The sequence below is a fragment of the Amblyomma maculatum genome, chromosome 8 (assembly GCF_055883805.1).
Source record: "Amblyomma maculatum isolate TAMU_Amacu chromosome 8, ASM5588380v1, whole genome shotgun sequence".
NCBI lineage: Eukaryota > Metazoa > Arthropoda > Arachnida > Ixodida > Ixodidae > Amblyomma > Amblyomma maculatum.
The window spans coordinates 122,618,405-122,636,330 of record NC_139351.1 but is presented as its reverse complement, the minus strand read 5'-3'; the positions used below and the strand labels follow the sequence as shown (position 1 = coordinate 122,636,330).

General features: G+C 46.7%; 1 long non-coding RNA gene across 1 annotated transcript; it reads left to right on the top strand.

Moving 5' to 3' along the window:
• Positions 1–2,492: 2,492 nt before the first annotated feature.
• Positions 2,493–17,543, top strand: LOC146182418 (uncharacterized). Its single transcript, XR_014700055.1, has 4 exons — positions 2,493–2,822; positions 8,437–8,523; positions 10,951–11,093; positions 17,457–17,543. It is a non-coding gene; the product is annotated as an uncharacterized LOC146182418 (long non-coding RNA).
• Positions 17,544–17,926: the final 383 nt, after the last annotated feature.

Genomic DNA, 17,926 nt, shown 5'->3' with positions numbered 1-17,926 from the left:
TGTGTGTGTGTGTGTGTGTGTGTGTGTGTGTGTGTGTGTGTGTGTGTGTGTGTGTGTGTGTGTGTGTGTGTGTGTGTGTGTGTGTGTGTGTGTGTGTGTGTGTGTGTGTGTGTGTGTGTGTGTGTGTGTGTGTGTGTGTGTGTGTGTGTGTGTGTGTGTGTGTGTGTGTGTGTGTGTGTGTGTGTGTGTGTGTGTGTGTGTGTGTGTGTGTGTGTGTGTGTGTGTGTGTGTGTGTGTGTGTGTGTGTGTGTGTGTGTGTGTGTGTGTGTGTGTGTGTGTGTGTGTGTTCTATTTTGCCCTTTCCTCAGCGCCAGCTGGCCAGTCCGAGCGATAGCTGTGAGGCTTCTTTTGGTCAATAAGGAAGAGACTGTCACGATCACGACCTAAGTGTAATGACAAAACTACCGTTGCCATCGTTTTCACGAGTTTTGTGCCGAGACTCGCTTGATTTTATTGCCGAGCTAAACATGCAGAAATTCTTTTCGGAGGATAGCATTGCCTATTTAAATTTTATGCCCAGTGAGACTGAGCCGGTGAACCACGTATTAGAACGAGGATGCGGAGTGTGTAGCTCCCAATATCGATGAAATGTGCACTGTCAAGTATTTCTATTCATGCACTGATCTCCTGGTTACCCGCAAGGAAACAATTTCGTAAGAGAACGGTCGCCTCCTAGTCCACCCGGGAGGAGGCGACCTTGCTCGGATCCTCTTAAACGCGGGGCTTGAGTGTTTGCTACAGTTTTAGCACGGACAGGCTCTTAAAACTAGGAATGCACAACAATATACAAGAACTTATAGAGGCACATCGGTACACACAGTACTTTCGGTTGGCTGGCACGCAAACAGGACGACATATACTGGATACTCTCGGCATTCGCATACCCGCACATGCTGAAGAGTTAAACCCTCTCCCTCAGGCCGTGCATTCAGCGCTTATCCTCAAACCTCTTCCTAAGAACGTCCACCAAGAACACCATCAATCCCGCCGCGTCGCGCGAGCCAAAGCTCTCCATAAACACTATGGAACTGCAGAGGATGTCCGCTGGGTGGACGCCGCATGTGGTTCAGACCGTTCGGTAGCTGTGGCCTACAATCCAGCAGCCCCCCCACTCACTCACTTCATAGACCCTCCCTGTAACTCGGAAGAAGCAGAGGAAGTGGCTATAGCCTTAGCAATCGCCCAAACAGATGCGGCTTACATACTTAGCGACTCCAAAACAGACATACTTAACTTTGCCCGCGGACGCGTCCATCCTCCCGCGTACCAAATATCGAGAATGTGCACCCTGAATTCTGACAGGCGTATTGAGCTTATATGGGTGCCGGCTCACTCTGGTAATCCCGGAAATGAGGCCGCCGATAACATAGCCCAAGGACTTATTAGCCGGGCAAATGGCGACCCATGCCGGGATTTCTCGAGGGAGCGGGCACATACATTTTCTGAGCTCACACAGCAAGCACGCCTTGCCCGTCGACTCTACCCCCCTCCCCACTCCCAGCTGTCTCACTCCCAACAAATCCTCTGGAGGCGTCTTCAAACCTGAACGCTTCTCACCCCTCAACGCCTATCCTACTACCGACCCGTTTCCCCTGAGTGCACTCTCTGTGGAGAGTTGCACGCCACTTTGGACCACATTCTTTTCGGCTGCCCTGCCGATCCTCCCCCGCAGGGACAGCCCGCCATCGGATCATGGGAGGAATGGGAGGCCCTCCTTACGTCGCAGGACCTGGACATACAACTTCGCTGTGTGGACCGGGGTGCCAGTGCCATGGCCCTACGTGACCTGGACACATGCGCGTAATGTGAGGGCCGTGCGGTGGCCCTGGGCCCTTGAAGGGTCCAAACTCGCTCGTTTAATAAAGTTTTTTCCTCCTCCTCCTCCTGCTACAGTTTACTTTTCGTTCCTCTAATCACTCGCCGTGAAGGTCTTCACGATACAGCTTCTTTTACTTCTTCAAGCCGGAACCGTATGTTCCGGTGTATAAGACGTGGTTTTTGTCTCAATTTTATATCGCTGCGTTTCATGTAGTGGAGTGGCTGATAAACAACGAAAAATATGTAGCACTATATCTTTCGCCGTTCCCACAAGAAAAACTATATAAAAAAGTAAAATGATATAAGAAACGGAAAAGTTGAATTATTTTTGAAATTCTGGGACAAGGTCGCGTTGGTTCAAAATACCGGTCACGTGACGAAGAACTGTCAGGGGCTGGCAAAAAATATCTGATGCTCTGCCTTTAAATATCTCGATCTTTGCAGCAGCCATGCATTTGATAACTGGGATGCTGATAACTTAAAGTGGATGAGACTCGTGGCGATTCCAACCAAAGACTATAATATCTCTCTCTGCCTTTGCAGCAGCCAATCACTTGATAACTGGGACGCTGATAACTTAAAGTGGATGAGACGACCAAAGATTATACTATCCACATCGTGCGCCTGCGCGTTGATTTTGAAGCGATTTGTAATAGGCCTAACAGGCTGCAAAGACGCGGTGGGCGGCCAACCAAGCATCACCTTTCGAAACGTTTTCTCATCAAATTGTCCAAAACAGACACTGATTGACCATGTTAATGTAGTCATAACTGCTAACTCAAATACAGCATTCTTGACTAGCTACAGTTTCGCCTTCTAGATGTAATCGAAGCCCAACAACAAGTTCTTGCCAGCTGATCTTCTGACCACCGGCGCCAAGAGCAGGTCTCCTCTTCTATGGCGGACGGAAGAACTTACGCCAACGTGTAGTCTCGGCCTATTTGGATGTGTGTTCTCATCTGTGAACTTGGACGCATAACTTGTTCGCCGCCGGCGCAAACGCAGTGAGTGGGATGGCGATCGGCCAATTTTGCCCCCTTTCTTCGCGAAGGTTGCATTCATCGAACTTTTAGTCAGTTCAGAACATAGATACCTGTAATTACTTCTTGTTAACCTGGAGGACATGCGAAAATCTAGGAGCGGAAGGTGCAGGCAACACCAAGTCGCATGTCCAAGGGTGCTAACCGCACGCCTTTGACATGTGCAAATGAAGGCAGTGTCGCTATTTCAGAAATTACTGCATTCATCTGTGAGCGAAATGATCATCTTACCGCATAGGACTGATTTCATGCGCGAGAGCTGTAATGTATACAAAAGACTGTGACGGGAGATAGGTAAGGAGCTCGAATATCGTTAGTACTGGAAACCAGAATGTTTCGTAACGAGTAATAAGTATTCTTGTTGAAGGGTGCCCCGGGTGCCCCGCCGCGGTGGCTCAGAGCTAGGGCGCTCAAATACTTAACCCAAGGACGCAGAATCGAATTCAGGCCGCTACGGTCGCTTTTCAATAGAGGCAAAAAAAAAAAAAATAAAGCAAGGCGCCCGTGTACTATGCGATGTCAGCACACTTTAAAAACCGCAGGTGGTCGAAATTTTCGAAGTCTTCTACTATGGCGTCTCTCATATTCCGAGCCGCTTTGAGACTAATTATAAATCCTACAATTCCGAATGAACCGAATCGTGCGAGACGTTGTTTTCAAAGTCACGCAAGGCTGTTCAACTTCCCGGTGCCCGAGCAAATCCGAATTTCCAGAACTCCAGAATTTTTGGAATTTCCCCCGCGTGCTGTGTTTCCTCTTCCAAAAATATACATAATTGCGATAACCACATGATGCAGCGATTGTGGCGATTTTTATTAAACGGCCGGAATGTGCGGTGGACGCGGTTCTGGTTGCGCTTGCCTTAGCTTTGTTCAATTTACAGTTGCCCCTTGACGCACTACCTGTGCATTAACTGCCTCAGTTAATGTCCGTTAAAAGAAGGCGCGTTTGGAGAGCGATCACAAGTGGTTCGTGTTCCGTGTGACAGAGTGCGTACGAAGTACTCCTTGGTGTACAGTGGCTGCTATTCTTTTTTTTTTCTTTCTTTTTTTTTTGCGTAGCATCGCGAAACGCGGCCTGTGTACCAGAAAGTTATTCACCGCTCGCTCCGGCTTTCACTGCCGAAACTATGTGCTGGCGCGGGAAAAAAAAAAAAAAAAAAAAAAAAAAAAAAAAAAAAAAACGTCCGGGACGTCACGAGGATGTTCCGTTATCGCGTCAAGGATACTAGTCACCGCATGATTTCGCACTGAGTGGTTGTGTCAAGAAGTGCTCGGCATTCCTTTAATCGGAGTTCGAGCCGCGCACCGCAAAGCCGTTTTTTTATTGTGGACAATGACCGAGATAATTTGCCCATTTTAAAAATCTTCATACGCTTTCTTACCTACTTGGCGTCACCACTTAATTATGATTGATTATTGAGGCTTCCAACTTTAAATTTCAATGAGACAAATATGAACATTTGTTTCCTGACTAGTTGGCTCATGCTTTCGGGAGGAGGAGGAATAACTTCATTTGGTGTCCGGCAGGGTTTAACGCGACTGGGCCTAGTTTGAAATCTGGGCGCGTATTCTGAGTTTGCGTCGTTATCGAAAGTGTCGCTATCTCCCCGACCTCAAGACAGCTGATTGGTGGAAACACCGACACATGACGTTGACATCTCTTCCGGTTCCGTAGTGGCAGCACCCAGTTCCGACGTTTTGACCAATCAGATGACTCGAAGTCATGTGAGCTAGCGACACTTCGATAACGATGCAAACTCGGAATACGGGCCCTGGTCTCTTCGCCGCCACGAGGACCTGCTGGACGGCCCCGAGTTGGTCGTTGAGGCTGGAGCTGCGCAGAATGAAGGACCACCTCGGCGAGAGGATTTCGGGATTAACGCCAGTCAATTGTGCCTTGCACTCCCGGAGTGCGTGTTGAAGAGTTGCTAATGTTTGTCTTGCAGAGCTTGCATGTGTTGGTGGCATGTATTTCGGAGTAAATCATGTAGTACTGCAGCGGGTTAGGGTATGTATTTGTTTGTAATTGCCTCCTGGCGACTGCCTGAGCTCTTCATAGTTTCCGCTTCATAGAACAGGCTTCCGCGGATATTCTCTCCTTGGCGTAATTCTTTATGGCCGTGTGCGAGTCGCTTTCAACGACCCCGCAATCGGGATCAGTTATGGCTAGTGCGATGGCTAATACTTCGGCCACTTCAGCGTGTCAGGACTTTACGCTGATGGATCAGACAAGGGCTCCGGCAATTTCGACGACAGTCTTGATACCCGGCAGCGTACGTAAACGAAGCGCGCTTCCCTCGCTTTTCCTTAGTTCCGCACCAGGCCCGCGGCTCTGACTTGTCTTCTGCCTTGATTATATGTTGGGTGTACGTTTCTCTGTACTTGTGCGTTCTTGACATTCCGCGGGATAATTTCTTTCTACCCGCGTTGACGGTGGTAGCCAGTGCCAAGCCGCTCGAGTATGTGTCGTCCAGCCGCGGTGGTCGTTAGTCTTTCTAGCTGCGATATGTGATGCGCTTTTGCAGGCTCGTCCAACGTGTCGTGGAATCCTAATTGTAGCAGGAGCTCTGTGATAGTCGAATCTGGACTCTCCGTATAATTATGTCTATATTGTTCTTCTCCGCCTTGTACCAATTGTGAAAGGCATCCATGTAGGTTATGTGGCATATGACAAAAGAGTGCACGAGTCGTATCAGGCTCTCTTCACTCATGCCACTTCTTCTATTGGTGATTCTTTTTAATATTCTCATTGCATTAGCAGTCTTGTGTATACAAGCTTACTGACCGTCGTGCCGTTTACGCCGTTGTATTCTCTGGCAATGAGATTTTTTATCTCTATGGGGATATTACCACCGTCACTCGTGTTTAACCTGATTTCTTCATATTCTGCCTTTTTCGATCCGCTGGATGGTCGTCCCTTCAGCGAGGGGTGATACAGCAGGTGCTCCGACTTCTTGGGCGAGCAGCGGAGCCCTGTATTTCTCAGGTATTTTTCCGCGACATCTGTCGCTTCCTGTAGCAAATATTCGAGCTAGCCGTCATTGCCACGGTTGACCGAGGTCGTGATATCGTCGGCGTAGGCTGTGTGATGCACGATTTCTACTTTTTTGAGCTTATGCGCAAGGCCAATCGTTACCAGGTTCAAAATCATGGGCGAAATAACCGGACCATTGTGGGGTGCCGGTGCTTCCCAGCGGTTTCTCCTCAAACCTGATATCTCCCGCTACGAGCATGCGCGCTTCTGTTGGCGGGAAAGTCTTTTACGTAATTACAGGCTTTTGTTCAGAGGTTCACTCGCGAGATTTTGGCCAGAATCGCCGAATGGGCGACCTCGTCGAATGCGCTTTTGAGGTCGAGTCAGCGCCCTGCATCAAGAGATGAGGCCGAAACCTGATGACGGAGTGTGGGTATAGGCACCTGTTAGTTCGAGATGGGTGTTTACTCCATTGAGGAATGCGTGTTTCATTACTTTGCCTACGCATAAAGTAAGCGAGATTGGTGATGTTTTTAAGCTGGAACACTTCCAGTGCAACACATAAGGGGGACCAGCGCCTGTGTGGTCCCCCTTATATGTTCCGCTAACTGGATGCCACTTTGAAAGACAATTATGAATGGGGATATTTGAAAGGGGCATGAACAGTGGACGGCGCGATATCAAACTGAAAACCTTTCTCATGTAATCATCAGTGTATAGGAGTGTGGAGATGCACCACAGATATACATTCGTTGTCGGGTCTCCACAAATATATTTAAAGGAGCCGCTCGAATAAAGTTTCATGTGCGTGTACTAGAGCGCTTGTTCTATCTTCTGTGTGCTCTTGGCTTTGTTTGGTTGAAAATTGTAACGTTCCATTGTACTACACGTACTTGTCCCCTGTTCCATTTGTTAGTACTGTCTTGAGAAAGTATCTTTTGGAAGTAATTCATGTGCCGGTAATTAAATGCCTTCGACAGTAATGTGTTCCGAAAGTAACGATCGCAAATAGTTATTTGGTGGGTTAAGTTGTTTACTCAAATGTGTGCTCTTTGCAGATGTTATTCTTGATATATTCAGCGGGTAAAAAAATGGCGATTTCATCGTGCACCGATGCAACCCAGCCGATTACGGCAAGGACTGATTTACACAAATTATAACTACCTAGCAGATGAGAACCACGGCAGCAGCACGATTTATGAGCATGCCATTTTCCTCGCTTGCTTTTTCATCTCCTAGCTGCGTCTTCAGGCGCAGCTGCGCCGCGCTGTCGGCGGTCGCGTTACAGCTAATGAATTGGCCGTATGTAGCGACGTCATCTACCGGAGCCAAGGCACTACGGTAGGCGGAGCGAAGAGAGGAAGTCGGGGTGAATCAGCTTAGAGATGGAATACGGCCTATACCCTTCAACGTTTCAAATTTACTAAGGCTATGAGGGGTTGCCGCTCCTGAGGGCTCTGGAGAATTTCAACTACACCAGTTTCTTTAATGTGCACTGGCATCGCACAGCAAGCAGGGGCCTTGCGCTTCGCGTTTCTCGGAACGCAGCCGCCGCGCCTAGGATCGAACCCTGGTCTCTCGGGTCAGTAGTCGAGCGCCCCAATCACTGAGCTACCGCAGCGGGGAGCTTGAAGAAACGAACCCATAGACTCTCGAAGTACGCGCGTCACAACAGCCGTCGTCCACCACCTGAGCGGTGGCGGGTGGAATGACGGCCTACAACAGATAAAAATCGGTGGCCGAGTTGTAGAACAGTAGTGCCGCGAAGATCTGAGCGTCTTTCTATTGCACTTATCACACCCTTCTCGGAGCTGCACATTCGAGGTACAGAAACTACAACTTCGAAACGCCTCTCAGAAGGTGCCAATCTGTGAGCCTCTGTCCGGACTTTAATTAGTTATAGGCAAGGCTCAGTAACAGTTCTGGACGCGTACTTCCGATCTCTCGGCAGTAAGGTCTAACAACTTCTTTCTCCTCCCCGGTCGTATGTGAAATATACTGTGATTCCGGCTCAATACGCTTTCTAAACGCTACTTTTTTTTTTCGAAGAGTTTGCCACAAGGCATAAGTTGAGAAAGGGGGATGGGAGAAAGGGGGGGGGGGGAGAAAGGGGGATGTAACCCAAGGTGCTAACTTAGCGTCCAACGATGGCGTCAGCCGTGCGCATTAAAGGTTTTTAAGCACGTTTCTCATGTGTCAGGAATCAGTTTCGCACCCGGTCGCTAAGTTTACAACGATAAAACTTAACTTATGTGTTAATCTTGTGTCACCTTGTGTTCAGAGACATAACAAAAAAAAAGAAACGAGAGTTGCTCGGCTGAAAAACACGAAAATTGTGCCTCGGTGCCATTGAAGGGTCAAACCGCTCTTCTTTCTGCCCTCACGACTTCATTTCTTGGCCCAAGCTTGTCTGTCTTTCCGCCCACCATTAAGTGGCGAATGCCGTCCCAGACAGCACAGACCATGGGAAGAATATTAGTGTTGTGGAATTTCCGACCCTATATAGGTTGTCGTACAAGCATTAAGTATATCATGCTCTCAATCTATCACGCTTCCGCCTGCTCCTTGGTGGCGCGTATGGTGACGTCCGTGCTCTCTGCAGGTCACCACCTTCGGCGAGTGGGCGCCGAATTCCTGGAGAGGCACAACGTGGCACTTTCCTCCATCGTTGCCTAAGACTTCGAAACAAGTAAGTGCGTTCCTAGGCGACACAAACCATCATCACAATATTGTTACTATACGTTGACAATGCACTGGATCTTTGTTGGGCCGGACATTGTCAACAGAGTAATAACATTGGGACGATAGATTGCGCTCCCTTGGTTACGTCATACCTAGCGTATAAACATTAGAATATCCTTCCTTCAGCTTTTGATTATGCCCTGGATTACATATTGTTACGTGGCGACAAGTAAGAAAACTGCACAACATGGCGACAGGGTGAAAGATGATTTCATGACTGGCCTAACGCGAGGGCTCCTCTCGAGCTACTGCCGATCTTCTTCGCAGCCCTTCCTGGGACCACCGAGGTGGTGACGTGACGGCGAGGATGTTGAAGAAAAGATAGAAGAGCGTGATTTGCTTTCCACTACGATGACGCTTGGGTGATCCGCCTCCGCTGGAATTCCACTATCTGCCACCAAAACATCCATGGGATGAATTGCGCGAGGCCGCGTCTGGCGGCTGGGCGAGTATTGTGTGTTCGTGTACTTCGGTTCGGTCCTTCCAGTCTTAAGTCTTGTCTCGGCAATGGTTGGTTCGTCTGTGAGCCTTGTCTTCAGATCCGGGGTGGGGGCGGGCCGGCGGCAGTTGCATCTGGTCGGGTCTGGGCAAGAAGGGCTGGGGCGAAGCTGCGCGGCGATATCAACGGGATCTCGGCCGATGGTCCCGGCGAATGGATAGCGTCGACGCTCGAAGATGAGGATGACATATACCATACCTCCAACCAAAATGTTACGTGGCGATAAGACGGCACAGCACGGCGACAGGGTGAAAGATGATTTAATGGTTTGCCTAGCGCCCCTCTCGAGCCACTGCCGATCTTCTTCGCAACAATATATTTGCGGCTTGTCTTGGGTGACTGTTTTAGCATAAATACCTTCATGTCAGCGCCCTGCGTTGACCTTAGCCGCGAATTCATGGAGAATCGCAGGGCATTCGTTTTATTTCGTAGTGGGTCATTTACCCGTATAGCCGTGACGCATTCTCTAGTTCAAGGTCAAGTGGAGGCTAATTGAAAGCGTTTTCCAGTATAAAGGCACAAGAATCGCGAGATGTCCAGGGGCCAAAATACGCGATCACATCAGAAACCCTCTCACAAAGCTTCCAATTAGCCCTGCTCCTATTGGTCAATATGCCCACCGGTAAAGGTCAACGAATAGAAACATAGAGAGTTGACAGCTTTTGCTATGCGATGGTTGCGTACTTGGGCTTTAAGTTTCCTGGTCTATTGACGACAGGCGCCACCTGCTCGCCAACAGTGGCTAGCATAGAAAATTGGGGATATTTTGTTATTTTGAGAATGGAAAGTATAGACTGATGCTGTATGAAAACGGTGACAATCATAGTGGACCTTCCCTCCTTGTTAATACATTTGACCTAGAATATATTTTAGGCGCGCACAGCAGCTACATCTCGCTGTAATATAAAATCAATGTGATCCATAATTGTATGAAATTATTGTGCTAATTTTGAGTGTTCACTGCTGCGTTGCATGTGGTTGCAGCTGTGGAATGTGGAAGCGCAATTTCTCCTGTTGCATGTTATAATGCTCTGCGTAAGGAATTCTATGAACAGAATTGAGAGAGAGAGAGAGAGAGAGGGGGGGACAAAAAAGTTTAATTACAATAGAAATTTAGCATTGCCGATATTCTGGTATAAGGTTACTGAAGTCACATTCTTCGTCAGCTACCCGAGGTGAAAGAGACTTGCCGCGCTGGTCCATGCTTAATAGAGAAACTGAATGATAAGGGGAGAAAAACAGAGATTGTACCAGATTAGCTTTGGTTTCGTATATATTAGGGTTGGCTACGTCGTAAGGAACGGGCAGGCGTGAGGTGTATTAAGTGGTCGAGCCGGAAAATTTGAAATTAGAGGGGGTGACGGATGTAACTGGGCCAGAAAAAGCTTTGCAGCAGTTGTTATAGAGAGGGTTTACGTATGTCGATTAGGTAGCGGTGTCTTCTGTCAAATCGATGCGGGGCCTATGACGCTCCGGTTTCGGAACCAAACGCCATTCAGCTAGCTCGGACAATGCCTGTAGCCGCCGAGATCAAGTAAGTTGTTTATTTAGATGTCCCAATTATGCGTTGATTTCCCTCAGCCGCGCGCAGGCAGCACATGCCAGAGGGGCCAAATAGGCAGCTGTGCGGTCGTTCTGCTTCGTCCTTCGTGGCTGCGTACTTCTTTTCGGATGGGAGGGGGGTGCTTTCTGCCTTTCTGGGAGTATAAGTGGGCGCATGATTTTATTTTCGTCACTCCGTCTTCGATCCATGACTCTCTCCGATTGCCAGCCCCGCAACCTTCGAAGGGGACTGAGGGGAAATAAGGATTGCTCTCATGGTGAAGCAGCTGCCGACGACAGTTTTTCATTCGCGCTCTTCGCCGCTGCTCGTAGGTTCCCCAGGCGGGGAAGATCAGTGACGGCTGCTAGAGTGATCTGGTGAGGAGGTGAGCCGCTTCCGGAGGGTGCAAGGATCATGCCGATTCGAACAAGATGACGAACAAGGGATACCAGCCGCACGGTTGTGAAGATTGGGGGTGAGTAGATGCTGTTTCTTATTGTCTGGGATATCAGCGGGACTCAGAAGTCCACATTGGTGGGACTATATGGCAGGATGAAGTTTAGTGACGGTCTCATGTATATCGTGTCTGATTTTACGAAAATGCTATCTCAGGATTTGCATGTATAGCTTGCATTGAATTAGTGTATATCGCATAGCTGGAGGAGTACCAGGGTGTCGTTATCTGGAGTATTTCTAGGATGACTAACATGGAGTGCTCTGGATCATTTTGTAATTTGGACTGTGAGATATCGATGAATGCGATGGTGTATACTTCCGAAGCGTTGCGAAAATTATCTTGAAAGTTTTTCCTGCGCTCGCATTATAAAGCTAAATTTTTTACGAAAATCAATTGGCTGTATTCTCGAAGAAAACATTAGATGTGGTTTAGACTGCAGCTAAACCCGCAGTTATGCGATATCCATTTGAACGGCTACGCTTAGGTTCGGCTTGAAAGTACAGACATGACTTTTGCACATAGTAGTTTACTCTATGGTTTCAGCTTTATTTATGCCATAGGGGGCACTTTTGACCACTAAAGTGTGATGAGGCGAAAGCCTCTATCGCGCGGTGGTCTGAAGCCTTCCACTATGGCACATCTTTCTCTTGTTTCCACTCCCACCTTCGCGATGACGCGATAGCTAAATTACCAGGCAACATATAAAGCCCCGCTTCAACCGAGCCGTATGAACGTGCCTGCGTGGCCTAGAGATAACGTGAATGCAAGGGTTTTGGCTGATTGTGATATTGTAACAGTTCTTACACAGCAGGACTACTGTAGCCGCTGAGCGAGGGCACCGAGAAAGCAGAGAACGAGGCCACCAGGATGATGATGATGATGATGATCACCTCAGACAAAATGGCACATACCCACGGCGGGGGATTGGCCAGGGTGCATTGTAGATTGAAAGTATATATATATTCAAGGACTGCAGTATATTCAGATAAATATGAATATTTAACTAGAATTTGGAAAAAAAATAAAAAGGAAAAGAAAAGGTAACGAATTCGTACCTAGCATAGGAATCTACCTGTTGAAATTATGTAATCATGAATAGAATCGCACACTGGTTTTAAGGCATATCCCTTGACGCTTGCCCCGAAGGAGAGGAGAACTGCTAAGTAAATTTTGCGGAGAGATGCGAGCCTCTGGCAGAAGAGAAAAACATGATCTATGGATTCAATCTCTTTGCAAGACTCATAGAGGTTAGTAGCGGATAGCCCCGAACGACATAAATACAGATTTAGTTTAGGTAATCTGCAGCGCAAGAGAGTCATAGACACTTCGCATAGCCTTGAAACACACATGCGGCCACGCCAAGGCCATCTGAGGTGTTGGTAATCTGGTGCAGAAAGGAGAGTCTCGCTACTGAGGTGATGGAAACGTTGGAAATTTTGAAATTGTGCTAAAGTTAAGTAAACGATATTAGGTATGAGTAGAACAAAAGGTCCACTAAGAGCGGATTTTGCTACAAAATCTGCCCTTTCATTATATGTAATACCACAGTGGCCAGGGACCCATTGAAAACGCAAATCTGAAATGTGAGGAGGAAGAAAAAAATAAAGGGAACGGCAAAGCAGTGTGTCCTTCGAATTTTCGAGCGATGGCAGCACGTATAGGCTGTCAGAAAGAAAAATAACCTTAGAAATATTACTAGGGATTTTAGTCAAGGCCAACTCAATGGCCAGAAACTAAGCAGCGAAAATTGGCGTATAGTCTGGGACCCGAAATGAATAACTCGAGTCAAGAGCCTGGGAGTATATGCCAATAGCTGCTTTTTCATCCTGCTGATACGCATCTGTAAAAATGGCAATATGGCTCGGAAAATTGTCTAGGTAAACCTCTATAACGGCATTTAATACATTGGCAGACAAATGCTTAGCACTCCCTGGGAGGGTGTCATCAAATGAGATTATAGTATCAGGCCGCCGGTGGATAACTTGTACTAAAGAGGTTATTGATCCTAAAAGTTTCGACAGAAGGGAATTGGTAAACACAACCTGAGGGAGCTTATACTTAGGCCAAATATTATCAAAGAAGTATGATGGGATCGAAGTAAATATGGGGTTAGCCACTCCAGGGATAGGCTCCAAAGACCTTAAATATGTTCGCACAGTTAGAAGCTGAAACCGCGAATTTAGATTAGGTATCCGAACTTCCAAGTATACCAAAGCATTGGCCACTGATTTGGGCAGACCTAAACAAAGGCGCAGAGCTCGTCGTTTCAAAACAAACAGCGGTTCAAGCTTGTACCTTGGGGACCCAGAAAAGAGAATGGAGCCGAATTCAAGTATTGATCGTATATAGGTCTTATAAAGCGAGAGCAGAGTGTTCCGACGCATACCATATTTCTTATTGCTGATTTTGAGACGAACATGATCCGTGAGACGAGAGAAGACTATCCGTTCTATAAGCTTAACTAAATTTGAAGTGATAGCAATTGGCCGAATGTTGTCGAGATCAAACCCTTTCCCCTGGTCTTTCTGTAGTAAAATTATTTTCGATGTTTTCCAAGCTTGTGAAATCCAAGCTTTTTCCAAAGACCCATTCACAATCTGCAATAGGTCCGAGGCAAAGTCTGAATAGTATTTTCAGCATGTCAACGAAAGGGGCAGCCGATTGCAGGCAATTACTACAGACATTTTTTCAGATATAGTTACCTCAGTGAAGTTTTTACCAAACTGCAATTGGGCTGAAGAAAAGGTAGTGCAAGCTTGAAAGCGCGCCGCAAGGCCTCGGGCAATTGATTCCAATTGATCTAATTCATCTTTTTTATACAAAACAGTGGACTGAGTGGTATGAAAGGAGGGCAAAACTTTTGTACGTTCCATGTTCCATGGTCCATGTACGTTCCGTTCCATAGAGAGATTTCCGGTTGACTGGGTTAGACAAATAGGTGTTCAGATTCGCATTATATTCTTCCTTAGCTTTGGACATTGTTCTTTTAAACGAAGCTGCAAAGAATTTGTAATTAATCAAATTGTTTGGACACAGATTATGGGCTAGGCGCTTCCATGCGGCTTTCCTCAGACGATAGGCTTTTTCACATTCTTCAATCCACCAGCTCGAATGATTCTTGTTTTTAATGACAGACTGAACAGTAAACTCTGATCGCCGAGTTGCGTTTAAAATTGAAGACAATACTTCAGGACCGCGATTCGATTTATCAGAAGGGGCAAGTAAACGTCAGGTTCTTCTTTCTTCTTCGAATCTTCCACACCTCTCCAAGGTGCTCCTCGATTCGGCAGGCGACGTGTAGTTCACACACAAGCGCACAATGAGACGTAGGACGACGAACTTGCAGTAACAAAACGAAAATTAACTTTATACGACCCAAACACAAAATACAGCAAACTTATTTACACGAGGCAGTGAGACAACGCACTGTACTAAAGAGACTGGGCGAAAGACTAACTGAAAACTGAGCGCATCGCTCTTTTTACGACTTCTCAGTCGGGGCCTGCCTGCTACGCTGTCTTCTACAAGCGAGAATCAAACCAAAATCAGAATCAGAACCAGAACCCTCGATGGCTGCGCGGCGCGCTCTTAAACAGCCAGCGCAGAAACTTCTAGGCGCGAAGGAGGAACGGAAAACAGCTTAGCGCTGCCAAAGCTATGCCTCCCCACCTCGGCCCTCTGGAGAGGTCTCGAATTTACTCGAACATGGTCAGCACGCGCGGCCCTCTGGCGCGAAGCGAGGAGGAGGGCCGGGACCGTGCGGGGGAATGCACGCGTGACTCCGCCCATGACGATGAGGGCGAGGAGGCGCAGCGCGGTGGCCGAGATTACGTAATCGGTCGCGTTGCGTTCTCGGAGCTTGTAGAACATCCCATCGCCGTTTTCTGCGGCGCGCGCGCCGAAATATTAAAGAAAGGGCCACCGCGGCCTTACAGGGCAGATGACCTGAAGGCCTCTCCTAGACATTTCTTGAACAGGGTAATGTTGACAAATTTACACGATGTACCAGTTGACCTAATCTGATTACATGCAATGTTGAAAGTGATAGGGTAGTGGTCACTTGACGTACCGAAGTTTATTGTAGACCACGATGATACTCCAATACCATTTGTAGCTAATGTTAATCAATAGCTGAATGAGAATTCGCTCTCACATAAGTATAGGCGCGACTAGTATAACATTGAACATCATTTCTAGACAACCAAGACCAAAGCAACCGCCCACTGTAGTCTATTCTGAAACCCCATATGACATGATGGGAATTGAAGTCCCCAGCCAAAACTACATTTGAATTAATTGTTAGCAAATGTTCTAAACAATCTGTCCTACGGACGCCTGTTGGAAAGTAGATATTTACAATTATGGCCGGGACACACTGCGGTACAATTCACTTCACGGCAAGTATCTCACAATCAGGGCCAATAAATTCATGAACCACTTTAGCACGATGAACTAGATTTATTGAAATCAATGTTAAGAAGCCTCCGCCCCTGCCGTGTGGGCGATCAGCTCTAAAAACACGGTAATTTTTCACTGTGAAAGGACGATTGGGAGAGAGCCAAGTTTCTTGCAGTAAGGTAATATCAGGATCCAAGGAACGGCATCTCATAATGAACACAATTAACCCTGTGACACTGAATGTGTGGGGCGGGGCAAATGCAAAGGAACACAACGAGGCACACATGAAGCCCAGATAAAACGATATTGAAGGAAACCAACAAATAAACTGGCTAAAAGCGAAAATGAATCCATGAGACCAATAACAAAAACAAAACAGCGCGGGCATAAACTCAGTCTAAAAGTTAAGGCTGTAAATGTCAGCGAAGGTAAAGGCGCTAAAATAGGAAAAAGGATGGAAAACATGAACAACAACTAAAAGACGCTAAATGAAAACACTGAAATCTAGTAATGCAATACCGAAAAAGGCAAGTAAAAGGACACTGACAAAAATGTCATACGCCTAGCAAACTGAAAAACAGGACGGGCTAAAGAAACAAACCACAGATGCATCACACCTTATGGCAATAAACAATGGCGCAAAGAGAATAGCTCGATTAAAAATTACGGCAGGCGAATGCGGAACTAACCAACACAGGCGAACACTAGCGTTCTTTCTCTGACAATGAATAACCAACTCGCCCAGAAACATACCCTGTTTAAGGAATCTACTTTTCTACAACGGTAATGTGGTGGTATTATCGGCATATAATATATATCCAGCAAATGTAAGACATGATGGCAAATCCTTAATGGTAATTAGAAACAATGACGCTCTAAATGCGGAGTACTGAGAAACTCCAATGTTAGTACTCTTTGCTTGCCAACGTTCAGAAATGAAAAATATTTTGATAAGCTTGTGTGAATAGTTACGAATTTGTGCTGCTCCAATGTGCTCCCAGGAGGTCAATATCTAAGCGAGTACATTGTTAGTGTTTGAATTTTTATTGACTGAAGTTTCCATGCCATTTCAATTTGTGATCGAATGATGCAGCAGCAAAATTGCCTCACTATAATAGGCGCCTTAATATGTGCTGCAGGTATGGATTCGGCCCACAGCAGTTATTCACAAAACTCATTGTAAAGCAGTCTGGTTACGGTCCCCCTGTCACAACAGTCGTTTAAGAACCCCGCGTTCGCTCTGACTCACCTAATTCCGCTTTGGAGCTAGTTCATCGCACTTGTGGCATTGTTGCATTCATTCTCGGGACTATTTCTGGCCACCAAAGATACATCTGCGACCGCGGTTGCCGTGACCGTCGCCACGCGTTCCTTACAGACACTATTGGGACACAATACAATGTTATTCAATACACATTTCCTGATATCAAGAAAATGCAATCAGTAGATGACCATGTGAACGAGAAAGGCCAAGAAACCCTGGTAAACTTGTATTATAGTAAGAGTTGTATTGTCGACTTCCCATGTAGCTAATCCGAAAGCCTGTTCGCGATCATGTGTCGCGACGTAGTGCAATTTTCATTGTTGGGATGCGCAGTCGCACGTCGCCATCAAAGATTAGAATCTCAGTGCGCCTCTGTGGAGGAGTTATGCGGTGCCAAAAAAGGATGCAGCAGTATTTCTGGTCCACAGCGATAAAGCGGCAGAGATTCATGCTAGCGCTTGCTCTTCTAGAGTTTCGTGAATAACCATGTATGCAGTTGTCCAATCAGGAAGAACTTGAAAAATTGTTTGCTTTGAAATTTTGAGTTTTGACATCGAAATAAAAACTTGCTTCTGCAGAAGACGCAGAATGTTCGATCTGCCTTCAAAGAACGTTGTTGCGGAAGCATTAAATTAGCGAAATGCTTTGTTTAACAATTGGTTGTCACGCTCCCCTCCGCAACCTGATGACGTGTGTGGTGACGTCCACGTTCTTTGCAGGTGATGACCTTGTCAGAGTACAGACTGGACTCAAGGAGAAAGACACAGCGGATATGTTCCCACCATCGCCCATGACTTCGACACTGGTGAGTGCATTGTGGGCTTCCTGAAATGATTATTTTTTTTTTAGCGCTAGGAAAAGTCGAAAATTGGCAATGCGTCTTTTGGTGTGGCGGGACCAGGGACATCCATAAACACATACACAAGTGGAAAGCTGAACGATGTGGCATAAAAATATGGCTTGCTTGATGTGATTACGCGCGAGAAAGTAATAATTGAAGATGAAAGTCAAAACTAAGAACATCTACGAATGTGTTTTGGGGACTCTTCAGATGGCGGCCAGGCGGGCCCTTTCAACATCATTTTTCATGTATTGATAATTTTTTCCTTAATTTCAAGGCTTTTCTGTTTTTCTTAAGTCAAGATTTTAGCCCTACATAGTTATCCATAGCGCTAAGCGATGGCGTTAG